General features: G+C 38.5%; 1 long non-coding RNA gene across 1 annotated transcript; it reads left to right on the top strand.

Moving 5' to 3' along the window:
- The first annotated feature begins 3,023 nt into the window (after nucleotides 1–3,023).
- On the top strand, nucleotides 3,024–8,189 carry LOC107707473 (uncharacterized). The gene is made up of 3 exons (XR_001636261.1): nucleotides 3,024–3,162; nucleotides 7,652–7,777; nucleotides 7,952–8,189. It is a non-coding gene; the product is annotated as an uncharacterized LOC107707473 (long non-coding RNA).
- The last annotated feature ends 1,911 nt before the right edge of the window (nucleotides 8,190–10,100 follow it).

Genomic DNA, 10,100 nt, shown 5'->3' with positions numbered 1-10,100 from the left:
GTTTACTCGCGAGGGGGTTCGTGGCAGGGCACTGACCTCCCTAACACCAGCGGTCCTTTAGAAGCGGCCGGTTGTCATGGTTTTCCTCCATCACCAATGACAAGTGTCCAGCTGGAAGGGCTTTCTGGGCCATTGATTACTCGACTGTATTCCACAGATCTGCCCGAGCAAGTCAGAACAGCGGGACGAGGGGGCGCGACGTGAAAATAAACCCTAGAGTGTGACGGACAGGTTTTCTGAAGGTTACAATGCTGAGGTAATATGGAAAGATTCGCTAGGGCTCGAACAATAATAAGTTGTGAATCACAGCTTTCATGGACCATTAGGAAGGAATTCCTTTTTTACTGCTTTTTTGGCTGCTGAGAACCCCAGACAACCGATCAGGAGGGTGTCAGCAGGCCGCCTTTCAGCAGGTAGGCGGGGCTTGCGGCGCCTTACCGGTGCAGCCAAAACTCACGGCGGCTCCTTGCAGGTGCCGTGACGCTCCTGGGGGAAAGAAACCACTATGGATTCCAGCTGAAGAAACAGCTCCAATTCAGCGCTGTATCTTGCACGGTAGGCGAATTTGAAAGGGCAAATGGGGGACCGTTTCCACAGTGCTGATACCCAGTACAGTACTTGTTTCTGCAGATGAATAGACCTTGAAGTGTGTTGAAGACTCTCGCCACTAACAATGAATAATAGGCAGATTATGCGAGAGCGCCTGTGTCAAGTGCCACACAGAGCCGAGTCGGCAACTGACGGGCGCCTGCTGCACTTTTCCACCAGGGCTGCTCTGAATCCTTGAATCGCATTTACAGCTCGCTCGCTGTGTGTGTGTGTGTGTGTGTGTTATGTGAGTATGGTGTGGGTGTACAGAAGCACAGAGCTCTTCTGTATTGTGTTGCGCAGAAGAAGGTGGAGCGAGAGCAGGCGGGGTGTGTGGTACGGGCTTGATGTAGGGGGTGTGAGCGGTGCCAGAGTGCTCCAGAACTGCAGGGAACTCCTTCCAGATCCCAGCTGCCCAAGCCTGGCTGCAAGCTGCAAGCAAGTGCCAGGCTTCTTTCGGCCTTCCTGGAGGAATTCCAGCCTGCATGGGAGGAGGAGACCAAGAATATGCCAAAAATAATGTCTGGGCCTATATAAAGTTAATCTCATGGGTCAGACAATGCTGAGTCATAAAGAAAGCAAACACTCTGGGAAGTTTTTATAGAGGACCCAATTTCATTTGTCTTCAAGAGGACCAAAGATCACATTACAATGCTTAATCTGCTATACCTGTTATTTTTCCAAATTAAAACAGAATGGAAGGAACTCCTACAGGTCTAGTGCATGTGCAACAGGGTATGTTCTCAAAATCGACAAGTTGCGGGGTGCCTGAAGGAGGCTTTTACATCAGACATGTTCTTACATTCAGCAACTAGACAGTGTGAAAGAATACAATGCTGGGGTCTTGAAATGTTTTGAGGTACTGAAAAAAAGTGTGAAAATTCACATGATAGCCAAGATGCAGCTATACCATACTTTCCAAAAAAAAAAAATTCAGAGAGTATGCATTAAATTGATCAGAAGTGACAGTAATAACATTTATAATGTCACAAAAGATTTGTATTTCAAATAAATGTTGTTCATCTGAACTTTGTATTCATCAAAGAATCCTGAAAAAAATATATCATGGTCTTCACAAAATGTTTCTTAAGCAAATCAAATCAGCATATAAGAATGATTTTTGAAGGATCATATGACCCTGGAAACTGGAGTAATTGCTGCTGGAAATCACAGGAATAAATTAATAAATTCAGCCTTGGTGAACATAAGAGACCATCATGACTCATCCCTATACAGGTCAGTGTTAAAATGGTACAAGTGAATCAGTGAATTCTGGCTTTTCTACAACAGAGTAAAGTTTATCTAAGAAGTATTTAATGCATTATTTGTCTAACAATCATGGAACTGAGTTTATTTTGCAGATAATTATGGCTTTTGTTGAGCTGATGGTCAGGATAAGCACGTGTTCCGAGCCATTAACTTGTGCGCTTGTTCTGGCAGCGGCTATACTTGTTTGGTGTAGCATACCTTGAAAACTATAACACTAGGGGATTCCACACATTGGCTCTGCCAAGTTTATCCACAGGTGTTTCACTTTGGACTACTGAGACGTCACTAACCTGCATAACAGTAGAGTACAACTGAAAATCTCTTTCAGTACAGAGAGGCCACATAGAACAGAGAATTTTTATATATATTAAATGTAAATAAATGGTAACAGTTTACAAAAAACGTTAAGGGATAGTTTACCAAAAAAAATTTAACTCTGTCATTTACTCTCCCTTATGATGTTCCAATTCTGTATAAGCTTCATTTTTCTGTGGAGCACAAAATACACTGAAAATGGTCCATACAGTGTCCAATTGTCCACATTGTCCATAATGTCCAGATTGCCCATACCGTCCAATTGTCCATACAATTAAAGTCAATGGGGTCCGATGTTGATTCGGACCCCATTGACTTTCATTGTTTGTACAAAAATATTATTCGAAATATCTTCTTTCGTGTTCGTGTTCCACAGAAGAAAAAAGTTATACAGGTTTGGAACGAGGGTGAGTCAATGATGACATATCTCACTGTTAGTCCAAATAAACCACAGTTGAAAGTGTTACCAAATAAAAGCTTCTGGATCACAGAGGTGAAGTAATACTGTACAGTTCCAATAAAGTACACCAAATCATGGACGTCTGCTAAATCCTCTACAACTGAACACTCAGAAGTGACCTACAAGATCAAAATATGTGCCATTATCGTTGCAAAAACTATACAAAAAGCATGTGCAAAACGCAAATCACCCACACTATCAGCAGACGCCAGTTCATTCTTAATAGCTGTCCTTAGAGTCTAGATTAATCCAAACCAGAAGCAAAGTATTTGTTTCCCTTTCCTGAAGAGTTGCTAATTCTGATGGGCAAGTTTCTTTCTTGGGCATGTGACAATTGCTATTAACATACCACCCTTTCCTTTTGTGTCTGAAATATATCTGATAAGAATAGCCTGGGCTGATGCCGCTGGAATCCCCCCGTGCCGCCTGCACTGTTGACTCCGGAACGACCTGGGCGGTGATCATGGCACTTGGCAGAATGTATCACTTTCCCAGAGCTGCACAGAGGATGCCTTTCCTTTGGAAACCAGGTAATTCTCGCCTGGAATGAAACAATTGACCTGTGTGTCATCCAGGCGTGACCACACTTTAGCATTGTTCCTGAAATAAGATATATTTGTCCCTTTAGAATGAGCACGATTAGACTATCCTATTCGGCCTCGTGCGCTCTTTTTATTCTACATGCCACACACTTCCCCTCTATTGATGAACAATTTTCCACAATGCCTTCCTGACTCATCTGTGACGTTCAGGGGCATCTAATGCACACAGTCAAACACCTGTATTACATTTATCCTGTTTAGACCAGGTGTGGGACAGAAATGCTGATGTAGCTCACACTCAATAACAAAGAGTGCTAAATATCTGTGGAAATGGCACCATGTTGATGATTTTCCATTTGTCCCACTGAGTGCACCCAAATATGCTTTTTTCAACCCAGACACATTGTAAAAACATGCCTGTGGCATTATTTCTGTAAAATGTCCAGTGAGTGGTGATACAAAGGTGTTCAGTTTTATCCAAAACAGATGAATGGGAATTTGGCAATGTTTTTAGTATGTTAGTTGTTGTACATATCACGGCAGTTTGATAAATAAACCTAACCAATAGTGTCAACAAAAGCAAACGTGAGATAAAAACACTTTTGGTGAAGCAACCATGCCATTCTCGCTTGCTTCTACAAGTCTTTGAGCTCTTTTATCGTAACTCATGTTTCATGGGACTTGTATCTGAGTACTTTGCAAAGCAAATGCAGTGTTGTACCAGGTAAGCTACCAAGCAAGTTTACTACACCAGAAATGTCATACAAAATGAGCTGGTTATGTGATGCAAAGATCAAAATGTATTTGTTTACAAATTATGCACTATGATAAAAAATATTCAGAAGTCATAACATAGTATTGTGCAAGGAAAGGTGCAAAAAATTGTCTTTAGTCATCAATAATCAGCCACTGTAATTGTAGTTTGTGTGAAAAGGAACAAAATTTGTTGGTTTTAAAAAAACATACAAATACAAACAATTGACCAGTTTTTTAAGCTGAAATGAACACTTTTGGCAGTCATTTCAGCTTAAAAAAAGTGCAGTGAATTGTATGTATTGGTATGTTTTTGGAGTTTTGCAAAAATCTTCCAAAGAGCCTGTTGATTTTTTTCTTCTCACATTTGATGCAAATCTTTATTTCAAATTATTATTTTGATTTGTCAGCATGTTTGATCCAAGTGACATGGTAGGTTAAACTCTTTGCTAGTTCACACAGATAAATAGAAGCTCATGATTTCACTGGTGATCAGAGGAGTGACTAAATACTTTTGTGTCATATACATCAAATTTCTGGTGACAGATCCTAAGCCAAGCCAATTTTTCCTGCGCTGCAGTTCCTGATGATGGTGGTGATAAATGTTCCAACACGCAGGAGCATGGAAAAACTCATTTCCTTCCTTCAAGCCCCCAGAGAGCCATCAAGACCAACCGGTGTGGACACATGGGGCACAAGGGGGAGACAGAAATGATCACCTAATCATCTTGCGCTTCCAGATGAAGCCATCATAAAAACCATTCAATCACATGCAAATGCCACCAATATTGAAGATCTCAAAACTGAACTACAAGACACTATAAACTCTAAAATTACTCTGCAAAGCTCCCTCCGGCAGACTGGAGCATATTCCCAAGCTCTGTAGTTATTTCTAGCAATTAGCAGACCCCAACTGTGCTGTTAATAGTCTCTGAGGTGTGCTCTCCCTTCAGACCTTGCTTTGTTTTCCCACCCACCGCATTGTTCAAGAAAGTTAACTTACAACACCGGCTCCTTTGAGCAGGACTCACCAGAAAGAGCCCACCCTAATGCTGGCACTGATGCAGGAACGCTGACAAATAGCATTTACCTTGAGCTCTCCTGCTAGCATGCTGAGAGCTGCTGTTTGTCTAGATAACATGACAGAGGAGGAAGGAGAAATGGAGTGCATGCGAGCCAACTGGATGTGAAGAATTAATCTAGTATTACTTTGTTAAAGTATTTCACACATGGTGGTCGAGAAGAAAACTTCCCAGTGTCTTACGTATATATATATATATATATATATATATATATTGTTTGTTTGTTTGTTTTTGTTTTAATATATAATATTTTTAAATGGTTTATCTGATGTGAAGAATGGCTTATTTATCTGTTGTGCGTTTTCTGGAAATGTAATAAATAAAATTGAAAACATTTTTTTTTTAAATGATTAACAAACAAATAAATGAAAAGTAGTAACATTATGATGTAAATAAAACTGAAATTTGCAAAAACAAATTAGAAACATTAATAAAAAAAGTTATAAATAAAACTAAAAATGTAATAAAAAAGTAAATAGTTATATTATGATGTAAATAAAACTATATATTTGCAAAAAATCTGATATATAAAAAAAATCTAAATTCATTAATTAAATAAAATAAAATAAAATGTCATATCGTAATGGTATTCCAATATAGTAACTAATACAATTGTATTACCATGTCAAACAAAACAAAAGTACTGCCATACCAAACAAAACAAAAAAAAACAAAATAAAAAAAATTTAATAAAAAAAATACAAATTCATTATAGAACATTTATTTTAAAATGTAATAATATTTTACAGACCCCAAACTATACATACAAAAACAAAATAAAAAAAATTTAATAAAAAAAATAAAAATTCATTATAGTAAAGAATACAATGGTATTGCCATGGCACATGTGCAAACAAAACAAAACGTGCAAAAAACTGATATAAATAAAGTAAATAAAAATTAATTTAATAAAAAATAAAGTTATATTATGATATAAATAAAACTATATATTTGCAAAAAAATCTGATACTAAAAAAAAAAAAAAAAAATTTTTTTTTTTAAGAATTTAATAAAATAAAACAAAACAAAACATTGTGGTATTACTAAGTTAACATAAAAAACAATACTATACCAAGGTTTTTAAAAAAAAAAATTTTTAAGGTTAATCTAAAACTTTACACGAACAGCTTAAACATGATCAAGGCATCTGAAAACCCAGAGGACTCCATTCACATTATTGGATAAACATTATGCTTCCAGAGGCGATGCGTCACAGCAGCATCCGCTTATGATGTGGTCTCTTTTCCTGTCCGCTCGTATCCCCATGACCCACTGCTATGTTGTCCCTGGTGGTGTTTCTCGTAGGAGCTCAGCGTGCCGCACGTTTGTGACTCATAGCAAATTGTTGATGTGGCGGTGCACAACAGAGCCCTGCAGGGTGTCATAAGTGGCCCATGCGTATACCAAACTTCGGATAATGATAGAGTTGACTGCAGTCTGTAGCGCACATGGCCTCTTAACCTCTCCCGGTTATTCTGAATAAAGATCATGTTTAGCATTCTCTTCCTTAGCCACAAGCTCACCCGGCAATGCAGTCGAGTTGGACTGGAGCTTTTGATACATGATATGACAGGATGTTGTCAAGAGTTGTTCATAACTCGCAAGCGAACAAGTGTGAGGTTTCGTTTGAAGTACGCACATTCAGATAAATATTTGCATTGAGACTTCAAGGCATGTGATGGTAACTCCTGGCACTGTATTAAAACTGATTCCTGGTTGTGAAAACTCAGTGACAGCATCTACACACCAACACGAGGGGGAACAACATCCACGGTGTTCTTCACAGGACTTCCCAGAGAGATTTCAGGGGGATACGGTTACAGAGGGAGGGGGGGTAAACAGAGGAATGTTGCTCAGAAACAGCTGGAAAAGAGCATGAGAGTAATAAAGGATCAGGGTCCAGTGCACTGCGTAGGATGAGGAGGCAACAAGTGCTCCTTCAGAAGCCATCCAAAAATAAGCTGAGCTCGTCGTATAGGCTCAGGATAGGCCAAAGTCCAGTGAGCTTTTCCAATTAGTGTTCTTTCGAAATAATATCATGGAAAAAGTTCCCCAAGGTTGAGGCATTTGCAGAACAGTCACATTAATATGATAAACCTTTTTGGACAGCCATGCATTACCAGAAAAGTGACCCCTCAGATTTTTGGAAAGATTATTTGTATCTTTGATTATTAAGTTGATAGATTGTAGCAAGTAAAAAAAGTGTTTGTGTAAAACTGCTGTGGCAGAAACCACTCATTCAATACAATGTGCTATTACTAAGGTATCATGACATTTTAGTCATTTTTTAGATCATGTAATTTCAATGGAAAGTTCTGTCATCATTGACCCACCCTTGTGTCGCTTAAAACTTTTTCCAGTGGAACACTTAAGGAGTTATCATCAAAATATTAAAGAAGCTATTTTCCATATACATAAAATGCATGGTGATCACTAGCTGTCAAGTTTGCAATTTGTTTTGTTTTTTTATTATTATTATTATTATTTTCACAGAAATGCATACCATGTCTGGACCACCACTCTGCTAATGCACTTTTCCTACAAGTTCCTACAGTTCTGTTTTGACCGACTAACACAACTTAGTAGGCGATGATAAATATTGCCGTACCAAGTGAGCTTCTTGTAATACTGTCTCTCCCCAGAGACACGCCTGTCTGACGTCTTGGGGTTCAGCGGCACCAGACATCCTCCAGTCCAGTATGGGACCCTCAAACAGAGACCATGCCTAATCTGAAGTTGCCATTCTCCCTGCGCCGCAGATTTTTACAGTAAGCTGTTTGCCTCTGAGCTACTCCACTCCATGACTGATGCACTTAAAATAAGAACAAAGCTAAATGTCTGCCCGGCTCTCCCTTGCTTTCTTTGCTACCTTCCATCTTTTCCCCCCTCCTTGAAGTTGCTGAATGCCCTGAATATTCATAACTGTGTTTTTTTCTAACAAGCATGCAAAATGGATATCAGAGTGCCTTGGCTGCCTGGCAACACCAGAGAGAGACTGGAGAGGCAAATGAATGAAAATGAGAAAAGGACAGTGAGAGTCAAGACGATGCCCCGGACAGTTCAAAGGGTGCATTCCTAGCATTTGACAGAGGGTAAATGATGCATTTCAAACTCAAATCTATTTCCTCTGTTTTAACGAAGTCAACCGTGAATAAAACCGACTCGCTAGAGATGTTGCTAACTGGTAAAAATTGTAAAAACAAGTTGAAAACATGCAAGTGAAATCTTTTAATTTGCTTTTAGATCAAAATAAAAGAGACACAAATTGAATTGCAAAAACCTGCTACCTGCATACAATTTGTATTTTTTTCATAGATTAGTGTTTTTGCTGATCATGTAAGCAATTCAAACAATTAACAATTATTCTTAAAGACATTAAACATTAGCAATACATTCTACTTCGTTGATGTGACGCATTTCCAAGAGTGAACAAAAAAAGGGGGGAACTGGATCATGAAAAATGGGCGTTAGAAACTAAAATGGAGTGAGACCTTGCAGACTTCCAGGTCACATTGTAGCTTCTACCTGCCGGAAACTGTGTGTTGACATGGGGACATGGAAGCTGAATATCATCTCAATGGATACCAAGGATAACACTTCTTTTTCAAATCTATCGCTATTTGCTACCACTGCTGTAACCTTTATTATGTAGGTAAACTGGCATTTAATTACTGTTGGAAAGGTTGCATTACCTAAAACAATGCCTAAACTTGGCTATTTGGCTATTGGTTAACATTATTTTCCCTGCCAGCACAGACTAAATTATGTAAGCTGAAAAGAAAAGTCGTTTTATCAAGAAGCAGTGACACTATGAGAAAAAGAAGGATTGAATATTTATTTAATAGCATTTTAAAACTACATGAATAGACGGGAAACAGTTGAAATATTGTTATTCATTGTTGTTCATCTTTAGAAGCAATTATTCACAGATCTTTAGAAGCAGATGTGTTGTCTTAAAAAAAAAACAATCCTGTTATATTTCCTGTACTTAAACACAAGCATGCAGGTGTTTATACTATCACACAACAAATATGCAAATATGACTAAAAAAGATTCCGTTTTAAGTAAACAAAACAGAGTTACTTTATAATATATGTAATATATAAATTTTTAAATATGTATTTGTTTGTGAGGCAATATTGCTGTGGAAAAGGTGTTTAAGAAATACAAATTATTATTATTATTTAAAAAAAAAGCTAAATAAAGTTTCATAATTCCATAGTTATTATGTAACATTTTATAATAATATCAACAACAAAAAACAAATAAATAAATAAAAAGTTTTATAGGCAACAGAAAAATGATAGGGAGAAGAGAACATTTAACAGTCATAAATATTTCTAATCAATGTAACATTTTAATAATAATAAAAATTATTATTATTAGTTTATTTGTTTATTTTAAATGTTTATTAAAGCATTTGGGAACCTGAATATATATCAGACGCTACATAGTTATCAGTACTGACAGAACTAATACAGTCTGTTTGTCAGGGTCTAAAAAGCACATAAAAACAGACACCTCGAGTCCTGTACAAAGACAACATGCCCACTAACTATCCCAGAATTCCTCTTCCACTTCTCACAGCTAAGGAAAGAATAGAAAGTTCCAGAACACAGGAACCTGCTGCCTAATCTGCTTTAAATCTATCTGGGCCACATTTATCTGTCTTTTGTTGCCAGTGCTGAGACTGTTGAATGGTGCTGGGTCACAAGGGTAAGACGTCTATTCCTGCTCGGGCTCAGGGGGGTAGAGAAAGCACGGCGGGCTCACCGGTCTGATATTTTTGGAGGAGCGAGGACCCCCCTTCTGCCCTCCCTTTTCCTTTTCCTCTTCTCTAAAACCCAAATAAAGTATGTGATGGATGAGCGAACCGAGGCGACACCTCCCCCATCAATCAGACTGAGGCGAACCCCCTCACGGCCTCTAGAGGACCGATCCGTACGCCCCCCCACATCACACACATGCAACGCTCCACCGTACCCCGAAACAAAATTATGTACAATTGCCATAACCCAGACAGGAAGGGGAGCGGGTGAAAATGGGCAGGAAGAAAGAAAGAAAATGAGAAAGGAGGAGACGCGGGGCAAG

This window comes from Sinocyclocheilus rhinocerous, unplaced genomic scaffold, assembly GCF_001515625.1.
Source record: "Sinocyclocheilus rhinocerous isolate Xijiao unplaced genomic scaffold, SAMN03320098_v1.1 scaffold534, whole genome shotgun sequence".
Classification (NCBI taxonomy): domain Eukaryota; kingdom Metazoa; phylum Chordata; class Actinopteri; order Cypriniformes; family Cyprinidae; genus Sinocyclocheilus; species Sinocyclocheilus rhinocerous.
Note: the sequence above shows the minus strand (reverse complement) of the source record. Positions and strands in the feature narration are given on the sequence as shown.